Genomic DNA, 22573 nt, shown 5'->3' on the forward strand with positions numbered 1-22573 from the left:
ATGTCAGAATACTTCATGAGTAAGGTCTCCCTGTTACATAAGCCAAAGGTTTTTTTTGTTGCCTTTTTTTTTTTGTTATTGTTTTTGGGTCACATCTCGCTTTGCTCAGGGGATCCTCCTGGCTCTTAGTTCAAAAATCGCTCCTGGCAGGCTGGGGGACCATATGGTATGCCAGGATTCAAACCACCGTCCTTCTGCATGGCAAACTCCCTACCTCCATGCTATCTTTCTGGCCCAGAGCCAAAGGTTTTTCCTTTCTATTTCTCCCATATTTTTCTGTGCCTATGCAGACAACAACAACAACAACAACCACTGCCACACACACCCTTTTTATTGTATTTTTGTATCGCCTATCTTACCAGAAAAAAAAGCGTACAAAACCTTCTGCTATTGTATTAATGACTTTATTGGAGTTACAATAATTTTCACAAATATACTAGCTAATACACATTTTCTCCTTTTAATTTTTCTATTTTTAGTTTTTAATAACTTCACTCTGTCATATTCAAACAAATGCATAATGATCATTTATGCCTACTATACAATGCATTTTCTTCAAATAAAAAATATAAGGCTGGAGGTCAGATGAAAACTTTTTCAAATCCTAAAAACACCATTGGTTAGTGTAAATTTTGCTGAAAAATTGTTTCATGGGTTAGATTATGCATACAACATTCTTAGAACAGTCATAATTTTCAAGTCTAGAATACTAAGGAATATATTAATGAGCACCGAGTCACACCACAAAGTATTGTATAATGGTCTTGAGCATCGACATTCCTTTACTGAAAGCAAACTGAAATCTGGGCATTATGATATAATAGTAAACTAGCCTGAATTGAAAATAAATTGCAAAAACATAATGAATGAGCACTGTAGCAAGACTCTCTGGCATGCAGATGACTAATTCATTAATATTTGTGGATGAAAACATTAGAACATATTAGATGACATAATTGGAAAGTGAATAATGTAAAATATTTGTCAAGACATTTTCATAATGCACACCACTGTATGTGGAGTCTAATAGAATATAGCGCAGTAATGCAAAACTAGGACATCCAAACTGTATCTCTGAGAGCCACTGTGAACAAAAACACCAACAATGTGTAATAGATATATCTAAATTAAGACACAAAGCATTCTTATAGTGAACACTGTAGTGAGCCCAAGGATTCCAAATTCATTCTGCATCATTTTCTGTGACTAAATGCATTAGCAAACTACTCTAGACATCTAGAGAGAGCAGATATTTGAACACCTGCTCAATTTAAGCAGCTGTATCCTAAATCTGGATGTCTTCTTTAAGTAGGAATCCAGCTATTCTCTCATTTTTAAAATATGAACCAATTTTATGGAGGTGGGGTACTTTGCAAAGCTATTACAAACATTGCTTTTACATTTGCTGATCTACTACACCAACTCCAACCAGTGTTTCTAGATCTTCCCCCATTATTCCATAGTTTCCTTCTCTTCTGCGGGGTCCTGCAAGCCCCCTGGAGGGGCCTGGCCAGCAGGAATCAGTCGAGAGGCTCACGGACGACCGCACCTTTATTTAGCAGGGCTAAAAGCACAACCACACCTGTAAAAAATCTAAGAGAGGTTAATAATAATGACCTTTGGTGATCAGACCGTTCAAAGGTGACTTTTTTAGGGTCCAGCATCTCTTATATAGAGAAGGAGAAGGGGGCAGGTAAAAAGTGATGTCAATCATACATTTTGGCGCGAAAGCCATGAGACAAAGGCAGTAAATCATATTCCAGAAGGGAGGGAGAAGCAGTGACAATTTTACAATCACTCCTAAGTCAGCAGTTTTCAAGGAATTGCCCTATGACCCTAAAATAGGGTTTGCAGACCACTTTCCGGAACTCAGCAGGTTTTATGGTGGGGCAAGCTCTGTTGAAGAGGTTTAGCTATTAACTCAGGAATGTAAATTATAGGGAGACTTGGCTCCATGGTATCAGGCAGTGTCTTCCTCCCCTAGGCTGAGAAGTTACTTATTACTTGAAGGTTGCCTTTTTCCTGTTGGTATATGGGCTTATAGCAAAGCAGCACTTAGCACTGAAAAGATGGCAGGGAGTTTTGCAAAAGTAACCACTGTGTCAGTCACGGTAGCCAACATCTCCCCCTTTCTTCTCTAATAGAAGAAGGGAAGTCGTGAGTGGGTGGAAGAGCCTGTCTTAGGCCACAGGGTTTGACCAGGTTGGACATAGCAATAAGCCGTGAATTAAAAGTGGCTATAGGCAGAGTGGGAGCAGCGCTAGGTTCGAATAGTTTGCCATAGCCGTTTGAAGCTATATCCTAGCTGGGACCCTGCTAATCCCGTCATAGGCGTCTCCACAGCCGAGAGCACAAGGACCGGAGCGATTTCCGTTTGTTAGCAATGCGCTCAATCTCCTGGAAACTTAAAGGCTGGAAGGGCGGCTCAGTGTTGATAGCCAAGTTTGCACAGGAGTCACGTATAGAGAGCTATTGGAAGTGAACCTGAACAGAGTTTTTTGCAACCTCGCTTGCCTGATGTTTAACAAAGGCAGTGAGTTTGCGAAAAGCCCATGGGCCAAAGGAAAGGAGCAGCATAAGGCTGAGAAAAGGACCCAAAATAGAGGGCAAAAATGTGTTGAGCCAAGGAGAGGAGGAAAACCAGGTCTGGTACCAGAATGGTTCTAGGTTAAAACGTTTCTGAAATTCCTGTATTTCATTACCAATACGCTGAACACTATCTCTTACTAACCCAGTTTTGTCTTTGAATACACAACATTGTTCCTTGAGGGCTACACAGATTCCCCCTTCCTAAAAAAAAAGGATACCAAATTAAACCACAGTGGTTTAGCTGCACTATTTTTGCTAGGGATACAACAATGTGCTTTAAGTAGTGTAAACTTATTGTAAGTTTGAAACATTTGTAACAACAGTTATACTTAAGGCAGTAACAGATTTTTAAGTATGAACCAATGAATAAATTATTGTGCCCACACCAGTAACACCCAGGCCTTTCAATAAGGCTGGGGTGGAGGCAATGTTTGTTTTTATACTGCAGCAGGAGAGACACAAGGTTATATTTAAGAGGTAATAAGGCAATTTTTGATCTAACAGTTAATTTAGGCATTAAAACAACCAAAACACAGTAGTTCTAGGACTAAAGAAACAAATGTAAAACAATGGGGGAGATAAACCAGTGAAACAGGCAAAAAACGTTAAATTGGGGGCAATTATGAACTGAAAGGAGAAATTTAGGACAAGAATTTGATTACAATTTGTAATAGGGGAAATTATATTGGGCACCAAAAGGCAAAGTTCAAGTTACACCACTAGTTTTAAAGTTATGCCATGGTTGTGGATGCTTCATACCGCATAGCAGAAGGTTGGTATCGTTGGTGTAGTGAGGCTGTTTGAACGGTGGGATGGGTGAGTAGCAGGTACTGGAGGAGGTTTTGATTATGACGACGATGAGCAGCAAAGGGAGAAGGGAAGGAACCAGAGGTGTTGTCATCGTCTTGCAAGGGAGAGTCAAGTGGAGCAAACAAATTAATGAAGCCTTGGTTCGAAGGGGGTGGTTGGTGGCAGCCAGGCAGAGTACCAAATTCAGCATTGTTAAAGGTGAAGTTAGTTAGTAACAGGTTCGCAGGAATGGCAGCTAGCAGGAGGGGTGGCAGGCTTTTTTGAAGTGGATGAAGAGAGGACCGCAAGAGGCTAAGGAAACTGCTTGGCAGGAGGCAAAATGGTTATTTTTGAATGCCACGGGAATGCCTCCTGACTACTGTTAGACTTTAGCACTAAAAAAATTTTTTTATAAGTAACAATCGCCAATGTTTTAAAAACTTTTAAACTGAACCTAAATGATTTTTCTTAAACTTTTTAGGTATTATTTAAAAGCTAGATGCTTTTTTTTCTAGCCACATTTGGCCTTATACTTTTGGCCTTAACTTACACATAGCAGAAAGTTGGGTGATTGTAAAGTCCAGAAATTCTCCAGGGAAAAACTTATCCCTGATGGCCATTTGAGAAATTTGGGGTTTACCATCTCCTACTCTTTCTGCCATGCTGATAGGACAAAGCTAGCTTAGCACAGGATTTTACAGTTTGGTAGATGAGCAGACTAAGCCAGGTTAAAAAAAATTAATTGAAAATTTAAAAAATGGATAAGGCTTTAAAAATTGTATTTATCATGAAATGCAAAAATAACAAATAAACAGACAAAACAAAAACAACATGAAACAACATTGTGGCCACTTTCACTCATAACACGCACACATGAACAAACAAAAGGATTGAATGAAAACTTGCATTAGAAAAATTGACAAGCGCTTTTAAACTATTTAGCCGGCATGTTTGTGAGAGGAAAAAAAATTATTTTAATGTAGCTGGAGTGGAACTTTGCTGAAAATAAATTTTAAGGTTTAGTCTTTAACACAAAACATTTTTAAAACAATCCTAACATAAAATCGAAAATATGAAGTAAAATGTTAACAGTTAAAAAAATTTTTGTTAAGTAAAATGGTTAGTGAGCACTGCAGAAGGAGTTTTTACTTTGAAGCATGATATATTTTGCTGTAAATGAATAGGTTTGTGATAAATTGGTTTCACATTAGAATAGCAAAACAGCTGTAATACAGTGTTAAAATTTTTATGATTGAACACAAGAGCATGAACTATGATTATTAAAGGTATAAAAAACTGAGTTTAAAAAACAAACAACTGTTTTTACTATGAAGACTTTAAGTGAATAATTTGTAAAAAATATTAGATACCAAATTAACAAGATGTTTAGACATTATAAAATATAGTTAAAGGCATTTGATGCATTTTCACACCTAGAGCTGAAGACCAAAATTATATTTAACACTTGTTAATTTGCTTATAAAATTTAATTATTTTTATAATACTTAATTAACAATATTATTTTAAAAAGGGTTAACCACAAAATGAACAGAGACAATTTAAGATTAAACTTGGAAAATGCAAAATTATTTTTACTTACCTTTGAGTTTAAAATTAGGCTTGAAATTAAAAAAGGACAAAGCTACTTAAGGTTTAAATTTATGAACATTAATTTATGAACAAATTTATTTAATTAGTTATTATATTGTTTTTGTTTTTAAAATGGCTTTTATGCCACTGTTTGAACTGCTTAACTGCCTGTAAGGTTCAGACTATTTGGTTCAAGTTTTTTAAATGGCAATGCTATTCTCCTATATTTATCATGCATTTAAAAGAGCTTAGGCTTAGCTTAGAGTTTTGGAATGTTTACACATTATTGTTAAGGAAAGCTGACCAACTTATTTTGCTCACTTGTATTATTTTAGTTCTTAAAAAATTAACTTTTTAAACATGTGCAGTAATTTTAACAAAGGAGTTTTGCTTTTTTTTCCCAATGCAGAGGTAAGAAAGACACCTGTGTTATATTTACAAATTATTCCTCAAAAACAAAGTTAAAAATGTTACAAAATGTTATTTGACCATTAGATTTGAATAGCAAACATGGAGAGGAAAGAGCAATTGAAAAGACAAAATATAAGAAACATTTAAATGCAGATTAAGGAGCCTAAGCTACTAAAAAATGCCCATGACATGAACCACTTTACAAACTTCATATACTCTTAAGATTAAAAATAATTTTTAATAGAAATATAAAAGACTCAAATTTTAATACTCGTGTGTTCGTTTAAGTTTTAAAACACGAAAAGGTTTTTTGTTTACTGATAATTTGTTATCACAAGTAACAGAATTATGACCTTGCTTTAAAATTTCCGAGAGGCATGAATGTTTATTGCTGTTATCTTCCTGTTGCCTTTTTGTCCTTAGAGAATTTTTTAACCCTTACAGACCTGATTTTAACCTGTATAGACCTGAATTTAGAAAGTTTCCTAATTTTTAACGTTTCAATAATTACTGCACAACACCCAATGCACAAAACTTTATGACACAAATGCTTTTTGAAAAGGCACATGTATGCCGCAGAATTTAATTTATAAACTTCACAATTATTTGAGGCATTGTATGAGACACAACAAAATTTTGAAAGCAATTGTTACTATAAATTTCACATGAACAATTTTTGAATCTTTTTACTTTTCCCTCTGCTACCTTGTGCCATATAGCAGAGCAATTAAACTTGTAACGATAAAGATAGACACAGGTTAGCACTATTGTGAGTTTAAACCAAATTTTTACCAACTTTAAGAAAGAAGTGATTTTTTTTTTAATTTTATGTTTTGCACTTAGGTACACAGAAACTTACAGTTTTAAAAACAGGTACAAAGTATGCCACATATACGCCACCTTTGCATAGGTTAAAGGACTTATTATGACATTTTTTAACACATTTAAGACTTTTTAATTTTACCAATTGTGGCCTTTATCTTTAGAAAAACATTTTAACTTAGGCATTTCGACTTAGGAGAAAGGAACGCTTGTAACAACAGAGAGACAGCCATAAAAACTTAAGGGAAGGTAGGGCTGCATTTTTATCCTAAGGGATGGAAAGGGGGGGGGAACCGTTCTGCTCGCTGAAATCACTGAAGCAGCCTGAAGTTTCTTTGCAGGCAACGGCCACTGGCCAACCCAGACAGGTGTATTAGAACGCCAGGTAATTTTTTCTGCTTGGGGGTAAGTTAAAAAGCCGGAAAAGCGTGTGAATAGCCTAATTTCAGGCGTTTAGGATTGCGGGCGGGCTAAATGGGTTTGGAAATGCCTTGTAAATTTTTACCTAGGCCTCTAGAAGGCGTGTAGCCCTAACGCATTACTTGTTCTAAAACCGCAGAATTTTTGCACTTAATGAAAAAGACACCCATTTGCTTCATGACGTCTCTGCCCCACAAGTTAATCGGCAGATCAGGGATAATATATGGGCGAATAAAGCCAGTGTCTCCATACTCGTTCTGCCACACCAATTCATTGGTGCTGACAAGGGCTTGTTTGGCGGTGCCTGCGACCCCAAAGATAGTGTCATGGGAGATTGTTGTAGGCCAATTAGGGGGCCAGTTAGTAGAGGAGAAACAGGTAATGTCTGTACCAGAGTCAAGAAGGCCTGTAAAGGGTCTGCCTCCCACTGTAATGGCAAGGTGAGGCCTGATTTTGCACCTGACACGAGAGATGGTATAGGGTGTCTGAGTGCCATAGGTTTTGTTTGCTTGAAGCAGTTCAGTGAGATCTTTTTTATTTATAGGTTTGTTACGCAGGAGCAATTCCTGCAGCACCTTACCCCTGGTTGATTCAGCGCCGCTGGGTAGAGCTTTGTTTCTTTCTGTTTCTGAATCAGAGCTGGAATTTGGAGCGGCGGCGGAGGTAGAACCGGCCGCAGCGTCCATAGCCTGCAGCTACGTGTGCTTTTCTCTCGCACTGCACTCTGCCTCGCGGGGGGCTGTGGGGGGTGCAGGCGTAGGAGAAGGGAGTGGCGACGGGGGTTAGTAGAAGTTAGTTGCCGCATGTGGAGGAGCTGTAACACGGACTTTGGAGAGCGACTCTTAGGCACAGAGCTGCTGACAAGCTGGGATCTGGAAAATGTGTGTTGCGCCTTTAAGACCTTAGAGATCAGAATTTTCGCCCGCCCGCCGGCAAGAGTTAAACAGCGCAGGAAAAAAAAAAGCGGCGGGCTTTTTTTTTTTTTGGATTAGCACAGAGGTTGCAGCAGCAGAAGTGAAGGTGAAGGGTTAAAGGAGGGAGGAAACTGAGAGATTTAAAGCGATAGGGAGCTCAGGAACACTAGATTTCTGGCAAACATCATGAACAAAACATTAAGAAATTACAAATATCTTTTTTGGTAACCTCTATGTCTGTGTTTCAATTCAGACTGTATATATTAAATGAATTTAAGCTTAGTACTCAACATAGCACCCATGGTAGCGAATCCAATGGGTGAATACTCAATGCGGCACCCAGGGTAGCGAATCCAATGGGTGAAGCCCCAAAAGCCAATCAGGGGCAGCGGGGGGAACGACTTGAAAAACTGCAGTTTATATTTGTTAAGGCTGACTCGTTTCTACGCTTACCCTGATGAGGTATTTCTGCGTTTTATGAAACGGCTCCGGACACGCCGCCCTTGTAGTCGTTCGAGTGTGGTGGTGGTCTTCGGGCCCAGCGTTGGGCGCCAAAATGCGGGGTCCTGCAAGACCCCTGGAGGGGCCCGGCCAGCAGGAATCAGTCGAGAGGCTCACGGACAACCGCACCTTTATTTAGCAGGGCTAAAAGCACAACCACACCTGTAAAAAATCTAAGAGAGGTTAATAATGACATTTGGCGATCAGACCGTTCAAAGGTGACTTTATTAGGGTCCAGCATCTCTTATATAGAGAAGGAGAAGGGGGCAGGTAAAAAGTGATGTCAATCATACATTTTGGCACGAAAGCCATGAGACAAAGGCAGTAAATCATATTCCAGAAGGGAGGGAGAAGCAGTGACAATTTTACAATCACTCCTAAGTCAGCAGTTTTCAAGGAATTGCCCTATGACCCTAAAATAGGGTTTGCAGACCACTTTCCGGAACTCAGTAGGTTTTATGGTGGGGCAAGCTCTGTTGAAGAGGTTTAGCTATTAACTCAGGAATGTAAATTATAGGGAGACTTGGCTCCATGGTATCAGGCAGTGTCTTCCTCCCCTAGGCTGAGAAGTTACTTATTACTTGAAGGTTGCCTTTTTCCTGTTGGTATATGGGCTTATAGCAAAGCAGCACTTAGCACTAAAAAGATGGCAGGGAGTTTTGCAAAAGTAACCACTGAGTCAGTCATGGTAGCCAACACTCTTCCAGTGTCCTGTATCCTCAGACCTAGGCTTTATCAAAAACGGCTGAAGATTTGTTTCCATGGGAATAATGTAACCTTTGGTTCCTTTGTACTTTTATATATGACCAAGACCACCTACCATTTCTCTGCCAGGAAAGAACATCAGAATAATAAGAAATAACACAGTTCAAAGTCAAAGATTGGAAGATAATAGTCAACTCTAAAACAGTTTGAGGTGACCACAATCTCATCTGTTTCCACAACAGTCTCTAGTTTCACGATTCTAGGAAGAAAACATATCAAAAATCACTGACCTCTCATCTCCCATGATAGTAAGGAGCACCTTTCTCCTTCCTTCCTTCCTTCCTTCCTTCCTTCCTTCCTTCCTTCCTTCCTTCCTTCCTTCCTTCCTTCCTTCCTTCCTTTCAAATTAGAGTCCAATATCTGGCAAAATTCTCGTTCATGTGGGAGGGAGGACTAAAAACATTCTCAGGCAAAAAAAGAACTTGCTTTATTTGCACAAACAAAACTGATTCTAAACGATCTATTCAGAGATGAATTACACAATCCAAACCCCCGATTGTAACATCAACCACCTTACACAATACAACTTCACAAGAGCCCTCTCTGTCAATAATCTCCTTAAATGTCAATGGACTAATCTCTCGCATTAAAAGTCATATAGTAGGGCCTGGAGAGATAGCACAGTGGTGTTTGCCTTGCAAGCAGCCGATCCAGGACCTAAGGTGGATGGTTCAAATTCTGGTGTCCTATATGATTCCCCGTGCCTACCAGGAACTATTTCCTAGCAGACAGCCAGGAGTAGCCCCTGAGCACCGCCTGGTATGGCTCAAAAACCAAAAACCAAAAAACAAACAAACAAAAAAAACCCCCCAAAAAACCCCTCATATAGTAAAGCGTTGGATTAGAAAACAAAAAACCAGATTTCGGCCTCATGCAAGAAACACATCTGCAAGTAAAGGGAAGACAAAGGCTTAGAATAAAAGGATAGAAATCTATTAGAATAAAAGCACGGAAATTATTCAAGCCAATGGAAAACAGAAAAAGGTGGAAAAGCCATCCGTATATCAGACCAAATTGCGTTAAACCTCAAGAAAGTGACCAGAGATAAAGAGTGTCACTACTTACTGATCAGGGAAACACTAGACCAAGAAGTACTATCTCTGGTCAATATTTATGCACCAAATGCAGAGCCAGCAAAATGTGTAAGGCATTTGCTCATAAACCTGGAGAAACATATGGAAAAAAATGTGATAGAAGTGGGAGATCTCAATACTCCACTATCACCACTGGACAGATCCACCAGATAGAAAACTAGTAAATAAATAAGAGTCCTAAATGAGAAATTAGAAGAACTAGGGCTAATGGACTCAAATAGGGCCTCCACCTCTAGAAAGCAGAATACACATTCTTCTCTAGTGCACATGGAAGTTTCTTGAGAGTAGACCATGCCTTAGGATGTAATTCTACCTGCATAAAGTCACAAATATAAGGATGACTAGAAGCACCCTATTAGATCACTGTGCAGCAGAGATCAAGTTTGACTGTAAAAACAAACTATGGAGTAAAGCCAACACCTGGAGATTAAGCAACATGCTGCTCAACAACAGCTGGATCAAAGAAGAACTCAAAGAAGAAATAAAAAGATTCCTTGAGACAAACGATTCCTGCAAAAGCATTAATTATGGGGAAACTCATAGCAATACAAGTCTATGTCAGGATTTTTTTTGTCAAAAATTTTTTTTGATATTTTTGGATCAAAATCAGCAGTTTAAAGGAATACCTTACGGAGCTGGAACAACAGCAGCAAAGAAAACCCTCACAAAAAAGAAATAGATCCTGGCAGACTAGGCGGACCATATGGGATGCCTGGATTTGAACTACCATTAGTTTTGGATTGGCTGCTTGAAAGGCAAATGCCTTACTGCTGTGTAGTACTCTCTGGCCTGCACATATAGTCTTGATTAAATTCATCTTTACCTGGAGAATTTCAGCATCACATTCAAGGCATTTAGAAACAATATTTTCCTTCTGTCACCTCAGAATTTACATTAAGGAAGTTTGGCCAGGATGTAGTATTGGACTGTTAATACTTTTACCAAGCATAGAATCTACATTTCTGACCGGCAAACTTTTGCAGAAGCCGGGTCCCTTGTTTGGGACATCAGGCTGGGAAAATCCACGAAACTACGCCTGCCCAGTGGGGTCCAACTGTGAAAAACTGTGAGTGCTAGCTGTGTATGTCTGTCTACTGTCCTCTTGCGTGAAACTCTTGGGAGTGGGGCGAAAAGAGGCTCCAGGTCTTTCTAAGAAAAGAACACCATCGCAACAAGAAGAAAAAAATCACACTAAGAACTGTGGTATATCACAGAAGCAAGCATTTCTCTCCAGACTGTCTTCTCTGTTGCATGTTCGGGCCTAAGATTTGATCCAGTGTGAGGCTTCATCCACGGAGGACTCCCCTCCCTTAGAAGCAAGTCAGCCCATCCAGAAAGGGCAGAGCCAGAGGAGTGTGCTGCCTGCATCATATAGCCAATGAATACCACCACAACACATAAAAAAACCCACAATACAAGTCTGGCACTGGGGAAACAACAAAGGCCAACATCAGACATAGAGAATGAAGATAACAATTCTGATGACCAGATAATGACCAACCAACTAATCAACCTCTCAGATAAGGACTTTAGACTAGCAATATGGAAGATGCTCAAAGAACTCAAAGAAACCATGGATCGAGTTGAACAGAACACTAATAAGAACCAAGAAAATATGAAGACAGAAATCACAAAACTCCAATCTGAAATAACATGTCAACTAACAGGCCTGAAAAAGTCAGTAAACGAAGTGAATGACAAAATGGATAAGCTCTAGGACAGGGTATCGGAAGCTGAGAATAGACTTGGTGCTGTGGAAGATGAGATACATAACAATTCCATACAGCAGGAGAGATTGGAAAAAAAACTTAAAACAAATGAGCAGACAATGGAAAAATTAGTCAAAGAATGGGAACAGATGAAAATAGAAGTCTATGATAAGATCAACAGAAACAACTTAAGAATCATTGGAGTCCCAGAGACCCAGGAAGAAAATTTCCAGGAAGAATCAACGGCCAAGAACATCATTAAAGAGAAAATTCCAGAGCTAAAGAATATATGTGATCAAATCCTGCATGCTCGAAGAGTACCAACCAAAAGAGACCCCAGAAAAACCACCCCAAGACACATCCTAGTCACAATGACAAATCCCACAGATAGAGACAGACTTCTGAAAACATCAAGATCAAAAGGGGAAATTACATTCAAGGAAGCATCCTTGAGATTTACAGCAAACCTGTCACCAGAAACACTCAATCCCAGAAAGCAGTGGTGGGATATTGCGACAAGACTGAATGAAATGAATGCTTCACCCAGAATACTATACCCAGCAAAACTCACTTTCTGGTTTGATGGAAGAATACATGGTTTCACAGACAAAAAACAGCTCAGAAACTTTACAGACACAAAACCAGTCTTAAGAGAAAAACTGAAAGACCTAATTGAAGACAAGACTAACCAAAAGACACACTAAATTTTGATATAAAGATGGCATTAAATCCCAGGACAATTCTTTCTCTCAATGTCAATGGACTAAATGCACCAGTCAAGAGACACAGAGTGGCTAAATGGATTAAAAAACTCAATCCAACCTTCTGCTGCCTACAAGAAATGCACCTGAAGAGTCAGAACAAACATAGACTCAAAATAAAAGGCTGGAGAAAAATTATCCAAGCAAACAACACCCATAAACAAGCTGGAGTGGCCATACTAATATCAGATAATGCAAACTTTATACTCAGGAAGGTTGTAAGGGACAAAGATGGACATTTTCTATTAATCAAGGGGTATGTAGAGCAGTAAGAAATAACTCTCCTAAATATATATGCACCGAATGAGGGGCCAGCAAATTATTTAATACAACTGTTGACAAATCTGAAAAATAATATCAATAACAACACAATAATTGTGGGGGACCTTATCACGGCTTTGTCAACACTGGAGAGGTCAACCAGACTGAAACCCAACAGGAATATACTAGACCTAAGGAGAGAAATGGAAGAAAGAGGCCTAGTGGATATATATAGGACACTCCATCCCCAGAAACCTGGTTACACATTCTTCTCCAATGTACATGGGACATTCTCCAGGATAGACTACATGCTGGCACATAAAACATACCTCCATAATATCAAGACAATAGAAATTTTGCAGACTAACTTTGCTGACCACAAGGCTCTGAAATTATTTGTGAATTCCAAAGGGACTCAGAAGAAAAATTTTAATACCTGGAAATTAAACAGCCTCATACTCAATAACCAGTGGGTCCGAGATGAAATCAAGGAGGAAATCAAAAGGTTCCTGGAAACAAAAGACAATAAAGACACAAACTATCAGAACTTATGGGACACAGCAAAAGCAGTACTGAGAGGAAATTTTATAGCTTTGCAAGCACATATCAGGAAGGAAGAAGGAGCTTACCTGAGTAGCTTAATGACACAGCTAATAGAACTAGAAAGTGCTCAACAAAAGGACCCAAAAATAGGGAGACAGAAGGAAATACCAAAGCTGAGAGCAGAAATCAACGAAGTGGAAACCCAAAAAACAATCCGAAAGATCAACGAAAGCAGAAGTTGGTTCTTTGAAAAAATAAACAAGATCGATAGACCACTGGCAAACCTAACAAAGAAAGAGAGAGAGAGAGAAACTTGATAACTCGTATTAGGAATGAAAAAGGAGAGATCAGTACTGATATGACAGAGATTCAAAGGATAATCAGAAACTACTTTGAGAAACTCTACACCACTAAAAATGAGAACCTGGAAGAAATAGATAAATTCTTGGACTCTTATAATCTTCCACGGTTGAAGGAAGAGGATGTAGCATATCTAAACACCCCCATCACCATTGATGAAATTAAAATGGTAATCAAATGTCTGCCGAAAACAAAAGCCCAGGCCCAGATGGATTCACTAATGAATTCTTTCAAACTTTCCAAGAGGAACTACTGCCAATCTTGGGAAGACTCTTTCATGAAATTGAACAAATGGAAACACTTCCAAATAGCTTTTATGAAGCCAACATCACCTTGATACCTAAGCCAGACAGAGATGCTACGAAAAAAGAAAATTACAGACCAATATCGCTGATGAATGCAGATGCAAAGATCCTCAACAAAATTCTGGCAAATAGGATTCAATGCCTCATTAATAAGATCATCCACTACGATCAAGTAGGTTTCATCCCAGGAATGTAAGGATGGTTTAGCATCCATAAATCTATCAACATAATACACAACATCAATAACAAGAAAAATAAAAACCACATGATCATATCAATAGATGCAGAGAAAGCATTTGATAAGGTCCAACACCCATTCTTGATCAAAACTCTCAGCAAAATGGGAATGGAAGGAACCTTAATCAATATAGTTAAGGCCATCTACCACAATCCAGTGGCAAATATTATCCTCAATAGAGAAAAATTAAAAGCCTTCCCTCTAAATTCTGGCACAAGATAAGGCTGTCCTCTCTCACCACTCCTATTCAACGTAGTACTGGAAGCACTTGCTATAGCGATTAGGTAAGAAAAAGATATCAAGGGAATCCAGATAGGAAAGGAAGACGTCAAGCTCTCACTGTTTGCAGATGACATGATTCTCTACTTAGAAAACCCTAAAGACTCTACCAAAAAGCTTCTAGAAACAATAGACTCATATAGCAAGGTGGCAGGCTACAAAATTAACACACAAAAATCAATGGCCTTTCTATACACCAATAGTAGTAAGGAAGAAATGGACATTAAGAAAACAACCCCATTCACAATAGTGCCACACAAACTCAAATATCTTGGAATCAACTTGACTAAAAATGTGAAGGACCTATACAAAGAAAACTATAAAACTCTGCTCCAAGAAATAAGAGAGGACACACGGAAATGGAAACGCATAACCTGTCATGGATTGGCAGGATTAACATAATCAAAATGGCAATACTCCCCAAGGCATTATACAGATTTAGTGCTATCCCTCTAAAGATACCCATGACATTCTTCAAAGAAGTGGATCAGGCACTTTTGAAATTCATTTGGAACAAAAAACACCCTCGAATAGCTAAAGCAATCATTGGGAAAAAGAATATGGGAGGAATTACTTTCCCCAACTTTAAACTGTACTACAAAGCAATAGTTATCAAAACAGCATGGTATTGGAATAAGGACAGGCCGTCAGATCAGTGGAATAGGCTTGAATACTCAGAAAATGTTCCCCAGACATACAATCACCTAATTTTTGATAAAGGAGCAGGAAATCCTAAATGGAGGAGGGGAAGCCTCTTCAACAAGTGGTGTTGGCACAATTGGATAGCCACTTGCAAAAAATTGAACTTAGACCCCCAGCTAACATCATGTACGAAGGTTAAATCCAAATGGAATAAATACCTCGATATCAGCCCCAAAACCATAAGATATATAGAACAGCACATAATTAAAACACTCCAGGACATTACAGGCATCTTCAAGGAGAAAACTGCACTCTCCAAGCAAGTGAAAGCAGAGATTAACAGATGGGAATATATTAAGCTGAGAAGCTTCTGCACCTCAAAGGAAATAGTGCCCAGGATAAAAGAGCCATCCACTGAGTGGGAGAAACTATTCACCCAATACCCATCAGATAAGGGGCTAATCTCCAAAATATACAAGGCACTGATAGAACTTTACAAGAAAAAAACATCTAATCCCATCAAAAAATGGGGAGAAGAAATGAACAGACACTTTGACAAAGAAGAAGTACAAATGGCCAAAAGACACATGAAAAAGTGCTCCACATCACTAATCATCAGGGAGATGCAAATCAAAACAACGATGAGATACCACCTCACACCCCAGAGAATGGCACACATCACAAAGAATGAGAATAAACAGTGTTGGCGGGGATGTGGAGAGAAAGGAACTCTTATCCACTGCTGGTGGGAATGCCGTCTAGTTCACCCTTTATGGAAAGCGATATGGAGATTCCTCCCAAAACTGGAAATCGAGCTCCCATACGATCCAGCTATACCACTCCTAGGAATATACCCTAGGAACACAAAAATACAATACAAAACCCCCTTCCTTACACCTATGTCTGGCCCCATCCCTCATATGTCAATCACTTGCCAACACCTCCTCTACTCTCTTTTGTGCTACCGAATCCCTGCTTGGCAGGTTCAATTCATTTTTTTTTTCCTTGACCATTGACTCTTCCACCCTCGATTGCTTCATCTATTATACACCCGAGTGATGGCATCTAGTAGTTGTCCTTCTGATGTTCATATCTGGAGGTCCTATTTTTTTCACTTGGTACAAAAGGAAAAAGTATGCCATATCTTCTATGTGAGATCTGTATACTATGTATATAACCCACAATTTCTTGTTCTTATCTTTTACTGGTGACCTGGGTGGTTTTATGGTTGTTTGTTTTTTGTTTATGGGTCACACCCGGTGACACTCAGGGGTTACTCCTGACTCTGCAGTCAGTAATCGCTCCTGGCTAGAGGGACCATATGGGATACTGGAGATTGAACCCAGGATTGTCCTGGGTCATCCTCCATGTGCAAAGTAAATGTCTTACTGCTCCACCATCTTTCTTGCCCCCAATTTTTTAATTTGACTTCTTTAAATAGTACTGAAGTGAAAATGAGTGTGTCTGTATGTACAAATTAATGAGTACTGGCTTATTAGCTAGACATGAATGGGACATGATGCCTGTGTTGGTATCGAGGACACAGTGGACTCACTGAGCCATATAGTGTTTCCATTTTCAATTTTTGGTAAGCCTAAAAATTGTTTTCCAAATTTTCCAAAATGGAGAACTCTACCATCTGAGGGAGCTGTTGCCTTTCCAAGAATCCTCACTATTTTCCCTGAATATTTCATGTAAGTATTCTCATTGTTGAAGTGATATCTCATTGTCAAGTTTGATTTGTGTGTTCCCAATATTCCCCAATGCTAAGCACTTTCTCACATGCCTATATAAAATCTGGATGTCTCTTTTAAAATTTAACCTAATTCAATTAAACCATTGTGATTTACAAAGTTTTTCATAGTTGAATTTCAGACATACCAGGAATAAGGGCCAATTTCACCACCACTGTTGATCTCCCTTCACCAATGTTCCCAGAGTGCATCCTACGTCACCACCCATTGCTCCCTGGCCTGAAGTATAACAGGCCCACTTTAAGTTTAGATTGTTAAAGTTTGGATCTCTTGATTCCATTGTTGTTAACATTGGCTTGGATATTTTGTTCTGTACTTTTAAAAATCTCCACCAAATGCACCTGAGACCACTTGTTCCCGCCCCCCCACCTTCATTCTTTATTCACCCCTATTTACTTTATAAAAAATTTCAGGAATATCTGATAACACCTAGTAATTCATGTATAAAATTCTATAACAAATATAGCACTCTATCTAAAAGATAAAAATGAGTGGCAATTTTTTTTGCATAGACACAGCAAAGTTATGAAAAATATATAGACAAAAGTTCTGTTATAAACACAGGGTGTCCATACTCATGAAGCATTTTGCCATCAGACTAACTACAGGCTCCAGACATACTAAGTTGTTTAATTCCAAAGTCTTTCTTAATGGTCCCTTGAAAAGTGCTCAATAGCAGTTGTTGTAGTTAGGCTTCAGTGTTGATGTATGGCAGTAGAACTTGGACATGCCCCTTGGATAACCCTACTGTAATGACAGTTGAAACTGCACACATTCCCTGAACATGCCCCTTAGACACACCCCCTTGTCATGCTAGTATAAAAAGTAAAACTTTAACTATTGTGGATGGTCCAAAGATAGTGACACGAATAGGGCCTGTTGGTGTGAGGGGGGCCAAAGATAAAGTATGGAGGAGATTCTGCATGCTTTTGTATCTATTAATTTCCCTTTATGTTTTTTTTTTTTTTTGTGTTGGGCCACACCAGGTGACGCTCAGGGGTTACTCTTGGCTATGCACTCAGAAATGCCTCCTGGCTTGTGGGAGATTCTGTGATGCCCGGGGGATTGAACTTTTGTCTGTCCTAGGCTAGCGCTACAAGGCAGATGCCTTACACCCGGTGCCAACACTTTGTCCCCTCTCTTTCTGTTTCGGACCAGGGCCACCCCTGGCCACCTTTGCCTGTAAATTTTCATCTATCTCTCCCTCTTTCTCAGAGACCCCTGGGCAGCAGCAGCAGACTTCAGACTGCAGGAGGAATAAAATATATACTTGGTTTCTACTTCTCTCTCTCTCTCTGTCTTTCTCTCTCTGTCTCTCTGTCTCCCTCTCTGGCTGTCTCTCTCTCTCACTCACTCGCTAGCTCTGTCCTGGGAGGGTGGTCGCTATACTCGAATAATTAGAGTTCCTAGTTTTTGCATAGATCCTATGGTGAAGTCAGGGTTTCATGAGGTGTCTCCTGGTACCATCTCACCATTAGATATCAAGGCAGTGAAACCCAACCTGAAAGCAAGCTGTTGCTGTTTCCAAGTCATCAGAGTGTTATATGAACTAATCCTGTAAGTAGTCAGTGGCAGAGCATCATTTTTGGACTTCCCTGGAAGAATTTACATTCCTGGTGCTTGTGCAAAAAACATGCTGATTCTAAAAATGGGATCTAAGGTTTGGGGGTTAACAGCCAATGTCCAATCAAATTGGGGCTATATCAAATCAATATGACAAATGTTCAGAGTGAAAGGCCCATGAAATAATAACTTTAGAATTTTCTATGTGTATTAGATAAGAACTTTTGTTGTATACAAAAGATTCCCCCATTTCAATGTGCCTACTCAAAAAGAAATAATGTCACAATATATTGGTGCTTATAAAGGTAAAAAAAAAAAGTCAAGCTAAACTATCCCTATAACCTCGTTCTAACAGAAACTCAGAACCCAAGAGAAAACTATCCACTAGAAATTCCTACTAAAGAAATCCCAAAAGGGGTGGGGAATACTACATCTCCACAAGGAAGTACACAATAAGAAATTAAACCTATTAAGGAAACACACCTAAAAATTTACAAAAGAAATATATGCATCCCCTTTAAGTCTTTTGAATTAGTCTAGGGAGAGGGGAATAAAATCTGGGGCAAAGCTTCAGCCTGAAATTTTGTGGATAAGGGAATGTCTTCAAGTCAACTGTCTTTCCAAAGCCGAATCTGGTTGCAAGCAACAGCCCATGGTGTAGTGAGATGGGAGATAAGGGGGACACTGAGAGCCAATCAACAGCAGTGGCAGCAGCTTCTTCTAGGGGCTGAGGCAGGGGTTGGGCTGGGGATGGCTGTCCTTTCTCTTTGGGAGTTGTCTAGCAGAGGATGGAGGATAGCAGATGATCTGGTTCCTGATGAGTTAAGAACTGTGGGTAAAAGGGTTAAATAGGTAGAAACAACAAATCAAGAGTGAGAGAGCAAAAGGATAGAAGAGGATTTCTGAAGTGGTAAGCAGAGAAGGGGGAAAAGAAGGGCTAACAGGGGACGCACTACATGCATCATAGACAGACATTATATATAATTCAGACAGACAGTTGACAGACATAGAGGTGGCCAACACACACACTTGTGCACACACATAGACAATGATGATCAATATAAAGGTTGCATTTAAAAAACTGACCCACGTAGAATGGGTCAGAGTGCTTAAAAAATATAAAGCAGCCATGCCAGAATACTTCATGAGTGAGGTCTCCCTGTTATTTAAGCCAAAGTTTTTCTTTTCTTTTTCTTTACTTTTTTGTTTTTGTTTTTGGTTTTGGTTTTTGGGTCTCACCGGCAGCTCTCAGGGGTTACTCCTAAATCTATGCTCAGAAATCGCTCCTGGGAGGCTTGAAGGACCATACGAGATGCTGGGATTAGAACCACTGTCCTTCTGCATGTAAGGCAAACACCCTACCTCCATGCTATCTCTCTAGCCCCAAGCCAAAGGTTTTTCCTTTCTATTTCTCCCATATTTTGATGTGCCTATGCAGACAGCAACCATTTCCACACACACTCTTTTTATTGTATTTTTGTGTCACCTCTCTTAAAAGGAAAAAAGAGGTTATAAAACCTTCTGCTATTGTATTAATGACTTTATTGAAGTTACAATAATTTTCACAAACATACTAGCTAATACACATTTCTTCTTTTTCAATTTTCTTTTTTAATAACTTCACTTTCTGTTATTGAAACAAATGCATAATGATCAGTTATGACTACTATATGATGAATTTTACTTATATAAAATATGAAGCTGGCAGGTCAGATGAAAACTTTTTCAATTTCTAGAAAAATCATCGGGAAGGGTAAATTTTGCTGTAAAAATGTTTCCTGGGTTAGATTATGCATATAACATTCTTTTTTATTTTTTTAACTTTTTAATTTTTAATTATGAGAGAAAATATGCAAAGAAAGAAGACAAGATGAAGTAACAATAAAAGGACAATCACCCATAAACAGAATTTTTAGAATATGTCCCCTTGCTGATATCTTACCTTTGAACTTCCAGCCAAAGAACATTAAGAAAAATAAAACAGAACCCCAGATTGTAATACCTTATAATATTTCTTAGCAGCACACAAAGCAATCTAAGCCATGAAACTTATGTAACTCCTTAAACATTAAAGGCATAGTACTTTTTTTTTTGAGAATTTTTTTAAATTTAATTTTTATTTTGATCATAGTGGTTTACATATTGTTGACAATAATATTTTACGTACATATTTACATAAAATTAGGGGGGATTTCCATCACCAATTTGTCTTCCCTACACCTCCGATTTTGTCCTGCCTCCCATATGCTTTTCCCTCCCCATAGGGCTGCCAGAATATGTTGTTCCCTCTGTATCTAGCCTACTACTTAGTAGTCTTGCACCTGTTTGGTCCTGGTGCCTCCCTTATTTCCCCCTCTAACTGGGGGGCAGGACTAGCTAGTTCAATTTAAATGGTTTTGTTTTAAGAAGGAAATAGTAGTAAACTGGGGTAAAGGTCTCATACGCAGAAAATAAGCGGAATTCTTCTAGAGGGTCTCCTCCAAAGAGAGGCGAAGGAGAAAAAGGTGAAACACTACACCAGTACAAAAAGAAGTGTCAAGTATCCAGTGAGGACTCCAATAATAATGCTAAGCACCCCCCCCCAAAAAAAAGCCACGGTCTTGAGATAAGAAACATGGCAGAGCATATAATGAAAGAAAAAAAAAAAGAAAAAAAAAAGCAAAGCAAAGAAAAGAAAAGAAAAAAAGTGTAAATGGGGGCAACTGCTTCAATAACCACACCAAAACAAAGAAATCAACCAAAAATAGATAGGTAAATATAATAATAATGATAATAAATGAAGATAAAAAATAATATATATAAAAAGATAAATAATATTTTGTGTTTTGTTTCTTTCCCTCCTGCCTTGGCACTGTAAATATTGGGGTCATTACAAAAGGAATTCACTTGGCCTAAGAGATATGGGGTTTCTCCGCCCTTGGAGTATATTGTCACGGGATCAACTATAGCCTCTGTTTTTGTCCCTCAAGTCCCCAGATTGTAATACCTTATACTATTTCTTAGCAGCACACAAAGCAATCTAGTGCCATGAAACTTATGTAACTCCTTAAACCTTAAAGACATAGTACTTTTTTTTACATTTCCATGCATATGCGTATTTGTTTAAGTTAAACTCAAAAGTTTAAGTGTTTTTTTTTCTAAGGATTAGAGTCAAAGGAGCACAGTAAAATGGTATTAGAGTGGCAATTATTGTTTGCCTAGGCCCAGCAAAATATGAGGGACATGGAAAGGAAAAGATTAAATACAAGGAGACCTTACCCCTGAAGTTTCCTGGCATTAGACCAACTCTAGGCTCCAGGCAAACTAGTTTGTCCAATCCAAGTCATTTTCTGTAGTGCCAACAAACTTATTTTTCACACAGTCTCTGTTGTTAGTATCATGTTTCTGTTTTAAAGATTCTGGAATCTTCATATCCTACATTGAAGTCAGGATGTGGAACATCCTCTAGTTTCACTTCACAATTAAAGGGCCATGCAGAGAGCCACATCCTGTAAGCAGGTCGTTGTTGTTGTCAAGTCTTTTTAGTAATAAGGTAAGTCTCTTTTGAGCTGGTCGATGTCAGAGCAGCGGTAGGGTCTTCCCTGGTAGAGGATTGCTTCCAGGTGATGTTATAAAAAAGCTGGGATGTTTCGTAGATAGCTTCCCTGGTTCAGGGGTGAATGGAGAATACCCATTCTTCTGAGGCCTGTGCCAGGTCATTATGTCAATGTTCAGGGTGTAACGTCCCATTTTGCATATAACATTTTTAAAAAATGATAATTTTTAAGTCTAGAATACTGATAAGAACAGATACTACACTTGATCTTAGCCAAAAGCCAAGAAGCGATTCAAGCCTAGAATACTATGGAATACAGTAATGAGCACTGAGTCTCCATCACAAGTATTGTATAATGGTCTTGAGCATTGAGATTCCTTTAATGAAAGCAAAATGAAAACCTGGACATTAAGATATAATAGTAAACTCGCTAGAATTGAAAATAAATTGCACAAAGGTTCTCAACAAATGAGCACTGTAGCAAGAGTCTCTGGCATGCAGATGCCTAATCCAATATATCTGTGGACATAAAGATTAGATCATATTAGATGGCATAATTGGAAAGTGAATAACTTAGAATATTTGTCAAGACCTGATCTTAATGCACACTACTGTATGTGGAGTTTAATAGAATATAGTGTAGCAATATGAAACTAGGACATGCAAACTCTAAGAGCCACTGTGAACAAATACACTAAAAAGGTATAATAGATATATTGATATGAAGA

The 22573-nt window shown here is 38.7% G+C and overlaps 1 pseudogene; it reads right to left on the reverse strand.

The window, feature by feature from the left end:
* Nucleotides 1-22022: 22022 nt before the first annotated feature.
* Nucleotides 22023-22137, reverse strand: LOC126019549 (uncharacterized; annotated as a pseudogene).
* Nucleotides 22138-22573: the final 436 nt, after the last annotated feature.

Source organism: Suncus etruscus, chromosome 9, assembly GCF_024139225.1.
Source record: "Suncus etruscus isolate mSunEtr1 chromosome 9, mSunEtr1.pri.cur, whole genome shotgun sequence".
NCBI classification, from domain to species: Eukaryota; Metazoa; Chordata; class Mammalia; order Eulipotyphla; family Soricidae; genus Suncus; species Suncus etruscus.